General features: G+C 39.5%; 1 protein-coding gene across 10 annotated transcripts in view; it reads left to right on the top strand.

The window, feature by feature from the left end:
• Window positions 1–13294, top strand: part of NCKAP5 (NCK associated protein 5) — a 918970-nt gene that overhangs the window by 287616 nt on the left and 618060 nt on the right. The window lies entirely within an intron of this gene.

Below are 13294 nucleotides of genomic sequence, written 5' to 3'. Positions count from 1 at the left end.
TCTTAAACTATTGGTCTCTGTAATACTTCTCTGCTCTGAGAACAGGGTTGTTTCTTTATTTTTTTCTTTTTTTTTCTTTTTCTTTTTCTTTTCACATTTGATTTCCTTTTATAGGCATATCATATTTGTCATTTTCTGCTAATAAATTTTTTCTTTCATGTATCTCTAAATTAAGTGGTTTTTTTGTTTTGTGTGTGTGTGTGTGTGGTTTTTTTTGGGTTTTTTTTTTTTTTTTTGGTATTCTTCAGGGTGGTCATAAAGTCTGGAAACCCAGGCAGATACACATAATGAATAGTCTGTGGATATGACATCACATTGCATGATCTGATGATCTGCTTGGTGACATAATGTGACAAGCTGAATGTGTTGTCCCCTATGAGCTGTGCTCAGTTCAGTGCTCTGTGCCAGTGGTTCCGAGCACAGTGTTAACACAGCATGTCCCTCAATCACACACCTGCGCCTCTAATGCATCCCCTCAGAGGTTTCGTGTCTCTGATTTTCAGTGAATGAACTTTTGCTCTTAGTATATTCCATCTTGGAAGATGGAATAAGGGAGTGTAGGTCTGGTGAGCCCACAGCCCATGTGCCAGGGTCACGTCCTCCAGTGTAGTTTTGGAGATCATCTTCTCACCTGTCTTGCCTCTTACTATTCTGGCGCGAAGAGATGGTGCGCCATCCAGTGGGAACCACTCTGGTGACCTCCTCACCTGTCAAATGTGGGCACTTAATTATCAGAACACAGTGAGATCTGTCCAGAAGCGCTCTGTGTTTTCAGACTTTGAGGCTGCTTCAATAAAGAACACAATGACCCTCTGGGTGCTTTTGTGTCTGAGCACATTAGAGAACCTTTTTCCTAGAAGAGACGCTCTGGTGGATGCAGGACGGGAAGGATCCTCCCTAGACATGCACAATGCAGACTCTGGCGGAGGCTGGGTGGGGAAGGGACACTGTTGAGCAATAGTCACAGTACTGCTAGGTACTTTTCAAAGGACAAAATACCTTTTAAAAAACATAATAGCACAAGGCTGGATGAGAAGAGTCATTGAAACTGTCCAGGGCTCCCTAACTCTGGTTCATACAGCCAGTTCTGGGTGGGATGAGGAGGACTCATGGAGGAAGGCGGAGTTGTTAGGCAGGCTTGTCTCTTGGCTCCTCTTAATTAACCAAAGCTCATTCTACTCTGTTTGTGTCCCCAAGGGCAGCACTTGTCACAGTGTGGACCATGCATCATCTACAGAAGATTATCTGTGATACTGGTTATAATGTAGGTCCCTGGGTCTCACCCCAGACCTACCTCATGAAAATCCCGGTAGATGTTAGTTTTCTTCACTTCTCCATTTCCTTTCTCTGAAATCCTAAAAAATATTTAGGCTTGTCTTTTATTCTTCCATTCATCAATCATTGCTGATAATTACTAGGTTGAATCTTATGAACTTGCCAATGTGCCAAGTGTGAGTGGCAAAAATGGTAATTGAATGTAGTCCTAAATAATGCTGAATTCCAGGCCCAGTCCCAGGTGCTGGAAATGCAAAGACAAAACAGTCCTTGACCTCAAGGCATTCACAGTGTGGGTAGAGAGACACATATATGAATTAATCCGGTGTGGTTATGTGATGATAATTTTTAAAGGACATTTGATCACATGTATTGTGAAATATAGCTAACTTTTAAATTATTGAGATAAATTCTTAGATGATAGGTTGGTACTAGGTTATTAAGAGAAGTTAGCATTCCCTTAATACTTAGCCTTAGTACTCACTGAACTTGATATCAAGAAGAAACACGTACAGGAGAGTGATCATCTTCAATAGTGGGTACCCAAGGATGGGGAAACTAAGAGTATCGAGGTCACCTGAGGGTCTTATTTGAATTACATGCTTCTTGTCCCATAAGAGCATCTGCTATATTCCTCAAGAAGGAGAGCCCATTCCTCCATCTCCTTTAGTAGTGCTGCCTGAGGAGTTACTGCTGGTGACGGGAGTGAGGCATAGCCTTTGGGTGTGGGTACAGGAACACCAGTGAGGACTACTGCTCACTTCCAGAGTGACAAGCCAAGGATGGATGCTGGGTCTGACCCAGATGGTCATTACTTCTGGTGGTGTTATATTTTGACAGTTTTCAGCTGTATTTAGACTAGAATAAATGCCTTTTTTGTGGGATAAATGCCTGTACTTGTAGGAGATAACAAAGGATAGATTTGATTCAATGGTCTTAGTAATTTCATTTAGGAGCAGATGGTGGTTAATGAAACTGACAATAGTTTAGCGGGGGGGGAAAAGACCTGTGAACATCTAGAGTGGTTTGAATGAAGCATGTGACATGAAATAGTGTCTAAATAGAACCATTTTGGCAATGTTCCTTGGGAAGTCTAGAAACAGTGATGCCCCTGGGGAGGGGAGCTGACTGACCACTGAGTTGGGAAGCAAATAGGAGTGCAGTGAGGCATAAGAAATGGAATGTGTAGATCCTAGAATGCCTTCTCTTTTTCCAAATGTACTTTTAAGATCCAGATTAATCCCATTCTTCCGCACAGCAATCTCTGTCTAACATACCATCTCTAATTCTGATAACCTTTGCTATTTTATATCACTCAAGTTATGTTTATTAAGGTCTATGGTTGTGGAAGCAATCATTTGCTGCTGCTTTCTTGCTTGTCAGTCAGATTTTAAAGATATTTGAGGACAGGTTTCTCCACACTTTGTCGTGGACTATCTAAAGCCATTTTTGTAAAGCAAACAATTGAATTATATAAGATACAGCTTAATGTAAAATAAAGTCTTCATACATATTTGTAGAATGTAAGGAGAAGGGGAAATAAAGAAAAAGGCTTAGAGTCCCAATGTTTAAAATACCATAAGTTCTTTCAGTAAAACTTAGTTTGGCCAGAAGAAAGGACTTTTCAGGAAAATGAGTTCTTTGAACATTATTTGAGATGAAGAGAACAAGCATTCTTTTTCATTCCCAAAGTGATAGCTAGAATGTATGATCCTTAATTTAAACAAAAAAGGCATTTCCTGCCAAGCTATAAAAAAAATTGCTGGTCAACTCCAGATAGTTGTGAATAACTTGCTGTTACTACAATCTGATGTATATTTCAAACACTTGCCCTTTGCTTCATGAAAAGCCAGGCTGTGTGTGTGTGTGTGTGTGTGTGTGTGTGTACTGGTATAATTAAAAAACATAATAATTTGCTGGCCAGGGGGTATATATTTTGGGAAGTTCAATAAAGACAAAGTGTGCAGGGCATGGGGGGAGGGATTGGCTTTCAAACCCCAGTAAGCTAAAATAACCAGATGAATGTTCAGCCAACAGGCAGTGGATTTGCTTCTGAAACCAAACATATAAAACTAAAGACCACACCAAGGTTTCTAGAATTGTAGCTGATCTACACTGATGCTCTTAATTTATTTTCTACAAAATGGCCTACTTATGGGATGGGACAGAAAGGGCAAAATCAGTGAAAGACAGTTTAAAAAGAAAGTGAGATTAGTATTCTAAATAACTAGCTATTCTTCTGCAAAGTCACCATGCATAACACTTAATCAGTTGCTAATTACGAACTGAAGAATCACCTTGTCAGGACAGCCTAACTTTTTCACGCTGGCTCTAGATTTTCTTAATTATTTCCCCCAATTGGTATTGAGCAGAAGACAATCCGTCTTGGTAGAAAGAAATTAATGGTTGCCATTGAGAGTACTATGATGTGCGGTTGAAATATGGCGCTCCAGTTCTGGTCCCAGCAGCCCAGCCCAACTTGTTCAATTAGCTGCCCTTCACGCACATAAAAATTCTTAAATGTCAAAAGTTAAGGAATTCTTTGTTCTGCCTTGTTCTAAAGTCTGGCTCTTCAAAGACCAAAGCAACCCACTGTTTATATATTTTATTAAAAATAGCTCAGGGGCATGAATTCACAGCCCAGGGGACCTGTTTCATAGAACTCTTTTTTTTTTTTCTTTTAAGTGACTTAACCTTGTGTTCTTTTTAAAGATCAAAAGAGGAAAAGTTCCATAAAGTTCTCATTATTCCTAGGAGATTCTCTCTTGTGGCAGATTTATTTTCAAAAATGTATACAACTTGAGGGTTCTCTCTGTTGCTCAAGGGACTTGAGGGAGGGAAGAGAAACAAAGGAGATGGTTAGTTAAAGTTTTAAGAATTTATATTATAGTATTGACTTCAGTTGTATCCCTGTGTGTAATGACAGCAGGCACAGACAGAAGAGGTACATGTCCTTGGAACTTAAAGAAGCTTATGTGTCACAACATGTTCTCTTGCAAAGTAGGGCCACTTCTCTGCAGTGAAACAGGGAATATGTGGGTTCTAGTCTTGATGGCTCCACTACACTCTAATTAGATCAGTTATGCCTCCATTGTCTTTCATATCAAATAGGACCTGCTACTCATTGTATTGCTTTTGTTCGAATGCTCTAAGAATGAAAAGAATGGATCAGTGATAGAGCAATAGGACTTAAAGTCTTAGAATGCCCTATGAAACTGAGGTACGTTATCCAGGTTGCTAGTATATGAGTCAAAGCCTTCTTAGGCTATGGATGATTATGTAGCTTACTCTGTTGGGTATTTTTTAAGCCATTTGTAAATTGAAGTATAGTTAATTTACAATGTTGTGTTAGTTTCAGGTGTATAGCAGAGTGATTCAGTTATGAATATATATATATATTCTTTATTAGAATATTTATAGATAATAGATAACATTTATCTATGCTTTGTCAGATTCTTTTCCACTGTAGGTGATTACAGAATATTATTGTTCATGAGCTGGGATGCAATGACATTAGTAACAACTGGTGTGTCTTTATAGGACGCCCCCCCCCAACTTTGAGCATTTACTGGTGTCCGTAGGGGACGGCCTGTTCTATCACTTTGTGCAGAACTTAACTGTACTCCTCACACCATTAAAAACCAGTGCCTGTGAGGAGAGATTGCTGTATTTTTTTCCTAACCAAATTTGAAATTTGATGGAAGCAAACAGAAAATTCCATAAACTTATATAATTCACTTTATTTTCCCATAATGTCCTTAATACATCCTGAGAATCTTAACTGTAACTTGTTAATATTAAAATCCAGATTTCTTGAAAATTTGGTTCAAACATTTTACTTGATGGAATAAGACATGTTTAAACATATGAATATAACACATATTATAATAATTGCTTATAGCCTAAAAAATATGTTACTAATTTTGGGGGTAAAGTTGTCTAAGGATGTACATTTTCTGCTATACCATGAAATTCTTTATAAGAATGGTTCATTCTATCCAAGGATGTTGATTTTTGATATAATGAGTATATTAGTTTGCTCGAGGTGCCATTACAAAGTTCCATAGACTGAGTGGCTTAAACAGTATTTCCTACAGTTCTGGAGACTGGGGTCAAGGTGTTGGCAGGTTTGGTTTCTTCTGAGGTCTCTCTCTTTGGTTTTCAGGTGTCCACCTGCTGGCTATGTGTTCACACGGTTGTCTCTGGGTGTACCTGTGTCTGATTCTCTCCCTCTCTCTGTGTCCAGATCTCCTCTTACAGGAATACCAGTCATAATGGATTAGGGATGACCCTGAAAATTCCATTTTAACTAATCACCTCTTTGAAGGCCCCATCTCCAAAAACAGTCCCATTCTGAGGTTCTGGGGTTTGGTATGAATTTTGGTGGGACACAATTCAGCACAAAACAACGAAGAAAATTCTTTCTACATCAGCCTGGTTTGAACCTGTAAGAGACATTGAGAAGAGCATTCATGCAGAACTCCAGTTTACTGACTCTCCCTTCCAGAAACCTGCCTCTTAAACCAAGTTGCCCTGAATTTGGAGCATCCAAGATATGAGAAATCTCAAGCCAATGAAGTTTCCAAGGCCAGAGAAGTTTAGTTTAGAAGTTCAAAGAGCATAGCTCAGCAATGGCAGAGCTAGGTCTAAAACCCAACTGTGCTGAGGATGGACTGAACATGCCATATGGAAAATAAAACTTGTCCATCTTATTGACATATTTGTAAGATGCAATCAATCCTTACAATAATAAAATGAAGAAGACTGGGGGTTGGGTGGGGAGACATCTAGTACTGCCATATGACATGAAGTTTGTTGGTTTATGACAGGAGCCTCTAAAGGGTCTGGCAATTTTAGTCCTTGGTATTTATTATAACAATGCCACTTAGGTCTCTCTAATAGACACCTAGGACCAGGGGACAGTTCTGGGTGACATTATTTAATGAACACCTCGTCGGCTCCTAGAGTAGAGAGACAGTAGGGCTGGGCCTCTGCCTCGGAGAGTTTCTGCTGCCTCTCACTTTTGGAGTGGGAGCAATTTTATAAGCTATTCCTTTAGCAAAAGAGAAGTTGTTAACCTAAAAAGTATAACCCTTCATTCTATAAATGAGATATTTCAAGGCCAGGGTGGTGGGAGATTTTTTCAGATCTCCCCATATAATTATTAGCTGATTTGAAATTAGGATTCCCATCTTATCTCACTGAGTGATTTTCCCTTTCCCTTCAGTTTGCTAACTCCGTTAATATATCTGAAAATATTATTTTTATCTTTGCTTCAAGTGCATCTTCAACCTGCAATTTTATGTATTTTCCTCTACAATTCACTTTAGTGTAAAAACCAGGGGAGGACATTCAGTTTGATTTGAAACATTACCAAGACAATCATGCCAAAGGGCACAATTATCATGGAGCTCTATCCTTGTGATAAAATATAGTCCCACTGTTTGCATTTGGGGGGATTCAAGGAATGACAGAGCGTCTCCCTTTGAATGAACAGACCTGAGTCTGAGTCCTGAGTCAGTCACTGACTCGCTGTTTGTTAGAACACAAATTCCATCCCTTGTCTGAGCTTGTTTCCTTAACTGAAAAAAATACTAATACAGTAACTACTAGCCAGAGAACTGTAAGGGATAGAGAAAATACGTTTTGTTGAGTTTAATGCTAAGTACAGCCACGACCTCCAGTAAATGGTGGCAATCTCTTCCCTGCTTTTCAAACTCTAAGAAATAACGGCTGTGTTAGTAGAAAGAAGGTGTTGATTTTTCAGCCCTCCTTATTTGTTGAAAGCCTACACCTCTTCATTCTTAGAATATCAGATACTTGAGACTATAAAATAGAGAAATGTCTACCTATTTCCGTGCTGACAGATATAATAATCAGCAATGTCTTCTCAAGAGCAAATTCCTGACAAACACCAAATGCGATATAAAATGTCAGACTTGAAGCCTGAGTAGCCATTCATTTTGTTTTGAGAAATTTATATCCCAACTTTCATACTCTGATTAGCATAGGAAATCCATTTTTGGAACTGAAATAGAAAATAAAATATCAGTTCTAATTACTTCACTTAGCAAAGTGATTCTTAAAGAGGACGATAATTTTCTTAATCGGCATAATTGATTATAATAGTAATGTGAGAAGTAAATAATTATTGAAACTCGTCTTTGAATGGACCTCTTTACCACAATGCAAAATATGCAAAAATAAAGATATGTATGCACTATCAATATATCATTAGGCTAAATTTTTTATTTAATTTTTTTATGGCTCCTTATTCTATGCATTTTTATAGAGCAAGTGACAGATTTAAAATGAAGGAGATTTACAATACAGGTAAAATATACACAGGATTAAGGGGCTTTATGTAATTGTTTTTCTTTCAGTGACATACCCAGCCCCCAAATGCCAAACTGATTTCTACTTCTCTCTGTGCGTAAATTATAGCATTCATTGTCTTTGCTTGCATGTGTTTGTCCAACTGGATGGGGGAGAGATGTACTCTTCTCAGCTAGAGCGCCAACTAGTGGTCACATAGGAAGAATTGCTAGCAATTAATTTTATTTTATTTATTTTTTTGCATGTGTAAGTCATTTTTTTATTTTCATTTTTTCTCCTTTTTCAGTCTTATTAGGTAGAATTATTATAGTTCAACTGCACATACACATTATATTGCATGTAAATACATATATACAGTATACTGCACATGTTTTTTAGTTTACATATATGTACTAATTATGTTTCTATGAACAGATTAGACCTTTAACTTTTTAAATTTAAATAGTTATCAAAGGGATTGCTAGCAATTTAGGAACTAGGCTTTGGGTTGTATTTCTATGGGGAAGGATAGTAATCTGCTTGTTTAAAGAAACATTTTTTGCTTGGATTATGAGTGAGAGGGGAAGAAACTTTATCACAGCTGATTATAGTTCAGAAAGCAGATTGCCTGCATCTGAATCCCAGCACCATTAAGATATTCCACAGATACTGACAGTTGGGCAAGTTACTTTACCCCTTGGTGCCTAGGTCAGAGCATTTGTAAAATGGGGATGACACCAATACTTACACCATTGGGCCACATGAAACTTAACACTCAGCACAATGAATGTCACATAATTAGCACTCAGCAAATGTTTGCCATTATTATAGAAGGTACTGAGCAACCATAAGTAAATGAACGTGTGTTTGGATTTCTATGTATCTTCAATTCACAGCAGAGACCCAGTTCACCCAGGGTTGCTAGGAGCTGCTCTCTCCTACCACTATATGGAAAATCTAATACCAGGAAGCTGTTTTCTGCACTGCACCAGTGTGAGGGGCACCCTAATTCAGGAATTTTGCTAATTACTTTTTGGAAAGGCATCTGGTTCTCTACACTTTAATTTAGCATGAGCTGCTTATTTCGTCTTTAAGACTCACCGCAGCCCTCTTGAAGGGGACAGTTGCGAATGGAGAACAACTGGATAACAAGGCCAGTTCTATGTGGCTTTGTACCTGGAGAGTTTGCCCATGGAGAGTTTCCTTCCTACAACTGAAGGAAATTATTTTTATGTACAAACATGGAGAAATGATAAAAGGCAGTGTAGAGTGATAGGAGGAAATGGATTTAGGAGCTAGGCAGTCATGGGATTGAATCTCCACTCTGCCAGTCACCACCTTTGTGACCTCAGACAAGGCATTCAACTCAAGCCATCACTTATAAAATGGGGGTAATAATAGCTACTTCCTGGGAAGATTCATAAAACAAGATTATGAACGTAAAGTGCCTATGCTGGCATCTGTCCCATGGCGTGCCCTCAGTGACAAATCTTTGTAACCACCACCACCACCATGAGCACTGCTGTGCCAACTCAGTCCCCCAGGGGAATGGCTAACCCTTACATGGGGCCAGCTTTACAAGTGTTAATTCATATGATTTTCTTAAAATCCACATGAGGTAGGAATCGTCATTGACATTCTACCCATTTTACAGATGAGGAAATTGAGACTCAGAGTGGCTGAGGGACTTGCCCAAGGTCAAAGACCAGTGGCTGTGGGACTGGTCCAGGGTCAAAGAACTCAAGGAGGGATGACTCCAGCATCCACCCTCATAACCACTGAAATAAACCATCTCTCAAGGGAGTGGTCACTGGCGTTCCTCCCCTGCATCTCCTTCTCATGGTCCATTGGGTCCCTTCTATAGCACCTTTCACACAGCCTTGTACCTGATTGACATATGCACACGTCTGCCTGCCTGGGAGGCTGCAAGATTCTTCCTCATGTCTTCGTCACTTTTAGTTTCTCAAGGGACCCAGTGCAATCCCTTACTGTGTAGGTGAGCAACAAATAGTATAAAAATTGAGGCAAAGAAGAATTGAGATTTTTTTCTGACTGTACCTTCTTATTGCATGGTGTTTAGTGATGCAGTCTGATTGGTTCTCAGGACTTTTTCAGACATGATTCTAGAAAGTGTTGAAGGAAGATGGGAAGATGTGATAGTGCCACCACTCCTGACTCTGCTACTAATTCAGTGGTGTTGGAAAGGTGACAGTGAGTGGTACTATGGATAGCAGTTGTTGACGTGAATGACCACTGGGTATTTCTGCGTGACTTCACTTCCACACTCTTGTTTGTTGAGTTCCTCATGGTCATGATGGTTCCTTGTTATGGGAGGAAGGGAAGAACAGTCACATTCGTGGTAATGTGTTAAGGGCCAAGGGAGCTTCAGACTCAGGCCGAGTGACTCCAGCGCCTGTGCTCTGCCAACATACCATGTGCTCACCGGTGACCTCTTCAAACTCCAGGTTTCCTCTGAAACAAAAAAATAAATATCTGGATCTACACGTCATCACCCCCTACATTTTTTTTGTCTAGAGCAACTCTGGAATGACTGAACCGCCTACTGCCTAGAAAACTCTTGGAGCTGCTAGTCAGAATATTGGAAATTGCACCTTCTGAACCGACTCTGGGAAGATTTAAATGTAGAGGCCTTGTGTTCATTCTGCCAGTGAATATTAAAGGAAAATTCAGAGAACCAATGGCAAATTTTAGGTTCATAATTAATTATTCTGCAAAGAGCTGGCAAGGAGCTCATTGTTGGGTAATAGAAACTCTGTTTTTTAAAACCAGGATTTTCTCTCAAAGGAGAACCTTTTCAAGAAGCGGTGTCAGGTGGTACCATCTCAGCAGTGATGGATTCAGTCACGAGATGCTCAGCCCACAGCCAGCATGTGTGACCTGCTGCTGGGTACTGACATGCTGTCTGACTCTGAGCAGGTGACTGAACCTCCCACCTCGGGGCCCCCATCTGTGGAGTGAGGGAAAGCTTACAGCCTTGTTCAGAAGTAAAACAAATAGCAGAGTTAAGGAAACATTGAAAACTTTGACTCAGGAAAACTAGAGAGGCCAAGGGTGTTTGCATGAATATGAATTTGTGTTTACTTTGTCATTGACCCCATAATCATTAACATTTTTAAAAAATTATGTACAGTGGCAATTTTTTCTAAAATGTTCAACTCTTAAGCATAAACATGCCAATCATTGTACCTTTGTATGTTGACTGTGTGATTATTGGGTAGACTGTATGACTGTGTGATACAGAGGGTCAATATTCTAAAAACTTCTCTATATGAGAAGCTGGGTGGAAGCTGAACCACCAAGAGGCTGACTCCAAGAAAAGCACTGGCATTCGTTAGTTTGGCTGAAATGAGAATATGCACTTGAGCATTGATTCTTTCTTCTAAAAACAAAGTGTTAAAACTGATTCTTGTTAATTCGATAATTCAGGTTTTTTGGATTCTGGTTAATAGAGGCTTGGCGTATTTATTTAGAAGGGAATGTTTCATTTGGTGCTTGCTGGTATTTAAAGGCAATTTCTCTGGCACAGAGAGGCAAAGGTGCATTAAAAAATGACTCAGGCAGAAATGTTACATTGAGCATGTTTTGTCAAGGCACTTGACTCTCAATTAAGATGTCCCCTTGAGGGACAAAGCTCTCCAAGATGACACTCTGAAGGTTCCCCGAGGGCGCATGCTTTCTTATCACCTGGGATCTCCTTTCTTGACTGTTCCGAGACAGCGGAGTTAGGGGTCCACACGTGTGACACACACGTGAGCTAAACGTAGCTGCCTGAATGGAAAAGAAAGAGATGTCGTTCCTGACAGTTGTGTAAATAGCACCTGCTCCCACCCGCTAGAAAACCAGCTGAGAAACAGCCCAGCCTCCCCTCCAGGGCTGCCGTCCTCAAATCAGGGGAACAGGAAGGGAGAGTCAATACGTTCTCCTCCCAGTCACCGAGCATCGCTTTGTGTGTGGGAACGTGGCGAGCTCCCTGGAGGGAGGATTCTAGTTACTGGAAAAGCTCTCTGGTCTGGCAGCTTTCCACACCCTTAATGGGCACCTCAGGTGACATCAACCTGCAGCCTAGCTGCTGTCGTGAAGGTTCAGCCACTTAAAACCTGGGTTGACGGTTTATGCACTTCAGTGGAAAAGCAGTGCCCAAGCCGCCCCCTAGATTTAGCGAGGACACAATAATTGCTTTCCCTTCAACGGCAGGTGATGCATTTGCCACCGTGGAGTGTAGCGCGCGGCTGCTCTCAGTCATAACAGGAGCAACGGGAGGAAACGCGGGAGGAAATAGAAAATGTCAAAGAGCTCGAGGTGGGAAATTGCATTTTGCAGATGCCATTAAGCTCTGCCAGGAGAGATGATGAAAATGCTAATTGACAGATTTAGTTATGTTTTATTGTCTTCCAGTTGCTGAGTAAGTCATCAGATGATGCTGTTTAATCATGAATGTAAAACTTAAGAGAAATCCATCAATTGTTTGCAATTCATCTTTTACCCTCTCCACAGAGATGTCTTAGACTTCTCTACCCTGCCAGCAAGAAAAGGAGAGAGAGGATAAATATTTATATTCAGCTCAAGAACTGTTAAAAGTTAATCTGCACAACACAAGAATATTAATTGAAGTGTAAAAAAATTGATATCAGTCAAGGACGATTAGGATATCTTTTGTATTTTACCTAAAACTACACACACACACACACACATACATGGCACGCACTTATGCAAATGTATAAGTGGGGTTTCTTCATCTGTAAAATAAATATAATACATGCCACACTGGGGTGCGTGTGTTTGTCTATGGATTAAATAAGTTAATATTTATGCACAATAGTACAGAGTACACAATAATTTTTAGCTGCCACTAATACTATATAATGCAGAAAGTTATACATTAAAATAAAGTTATAATTAAGACTTGCAAGTTATTTTTTTCTTTTTGTTAATAGATATGTTATGCCACAAAAAAAATTCTTTAAAAAATGTATTGATGTATTTCATAAGGAAAAAAAATCACTTTTTTTCTTGCTCGCATTCTCTTGCAAATCTGAAAAAGTAATGCCCAGTATTACACTCTCTGTACTTTTCATAGTATCTTAGCCACTGTCCTCTCAGATTAAAGATTAACTCTCAGGGGTAACTGAAGACCTTTAAATGACACAGATTCCTTGGACTTATTCCACATCCACACACCAGAAGACCAGAATCCGTATTTTAAGACTCCACAGATGATTCATGAAGCTGGACAGTGCAGTGGCCTTAGGTGACTACTCCTTTTCTGCACTTTAAGAGTACAGGGTGTAGAGAACTGTGTTAGTTCAGGCCACCATAACAAAGTACCAAGTACGTATATATTTATACAATGGAATACTACTCAGCCATAAAAAAGATAATGCCATTTGCAGCAACATGGATGGACCCAGAGATCATCACTCTAAAAGAAGTAAAGCCAGACAGAGAAAAAAATACCATAAGATATCAGTTATATGTGGAATCTAAAAAAAAAAAAAACAAATGAACATATTTACAAAACAGAAACAGACTCACAGACTTAGAAAACAAACTTATGGTTACCAGGAGAGAGAGGGAGTAGGAAAGGATAAATTAGGAGTTCAAGATTTACAGATAATAACTACTATATATAAAATAGATAAACAACAAGTTTCTTCTGTATAGCACAAGGAACTATATTCAATAT

Source organism: Camelus dromedarius, chromosome 4, assembly GCF_036321535.1.
Source record: "Camelus dromedarius isolate mCamDro1 chromosome 4, mCamDro1.pat, whole genome shotgun sequence".
Taxonomy (NCBI): Eukaryota; Metazoa; Chordata; class Mammalia; order Artiodactyla; family Camelidae; genus Camelus; species Camelus dromedarius.
Note: the sequence above shows the minus strand (reverse complement) of the source record. Positions and strands in the feature narration are given on the sequence as shown.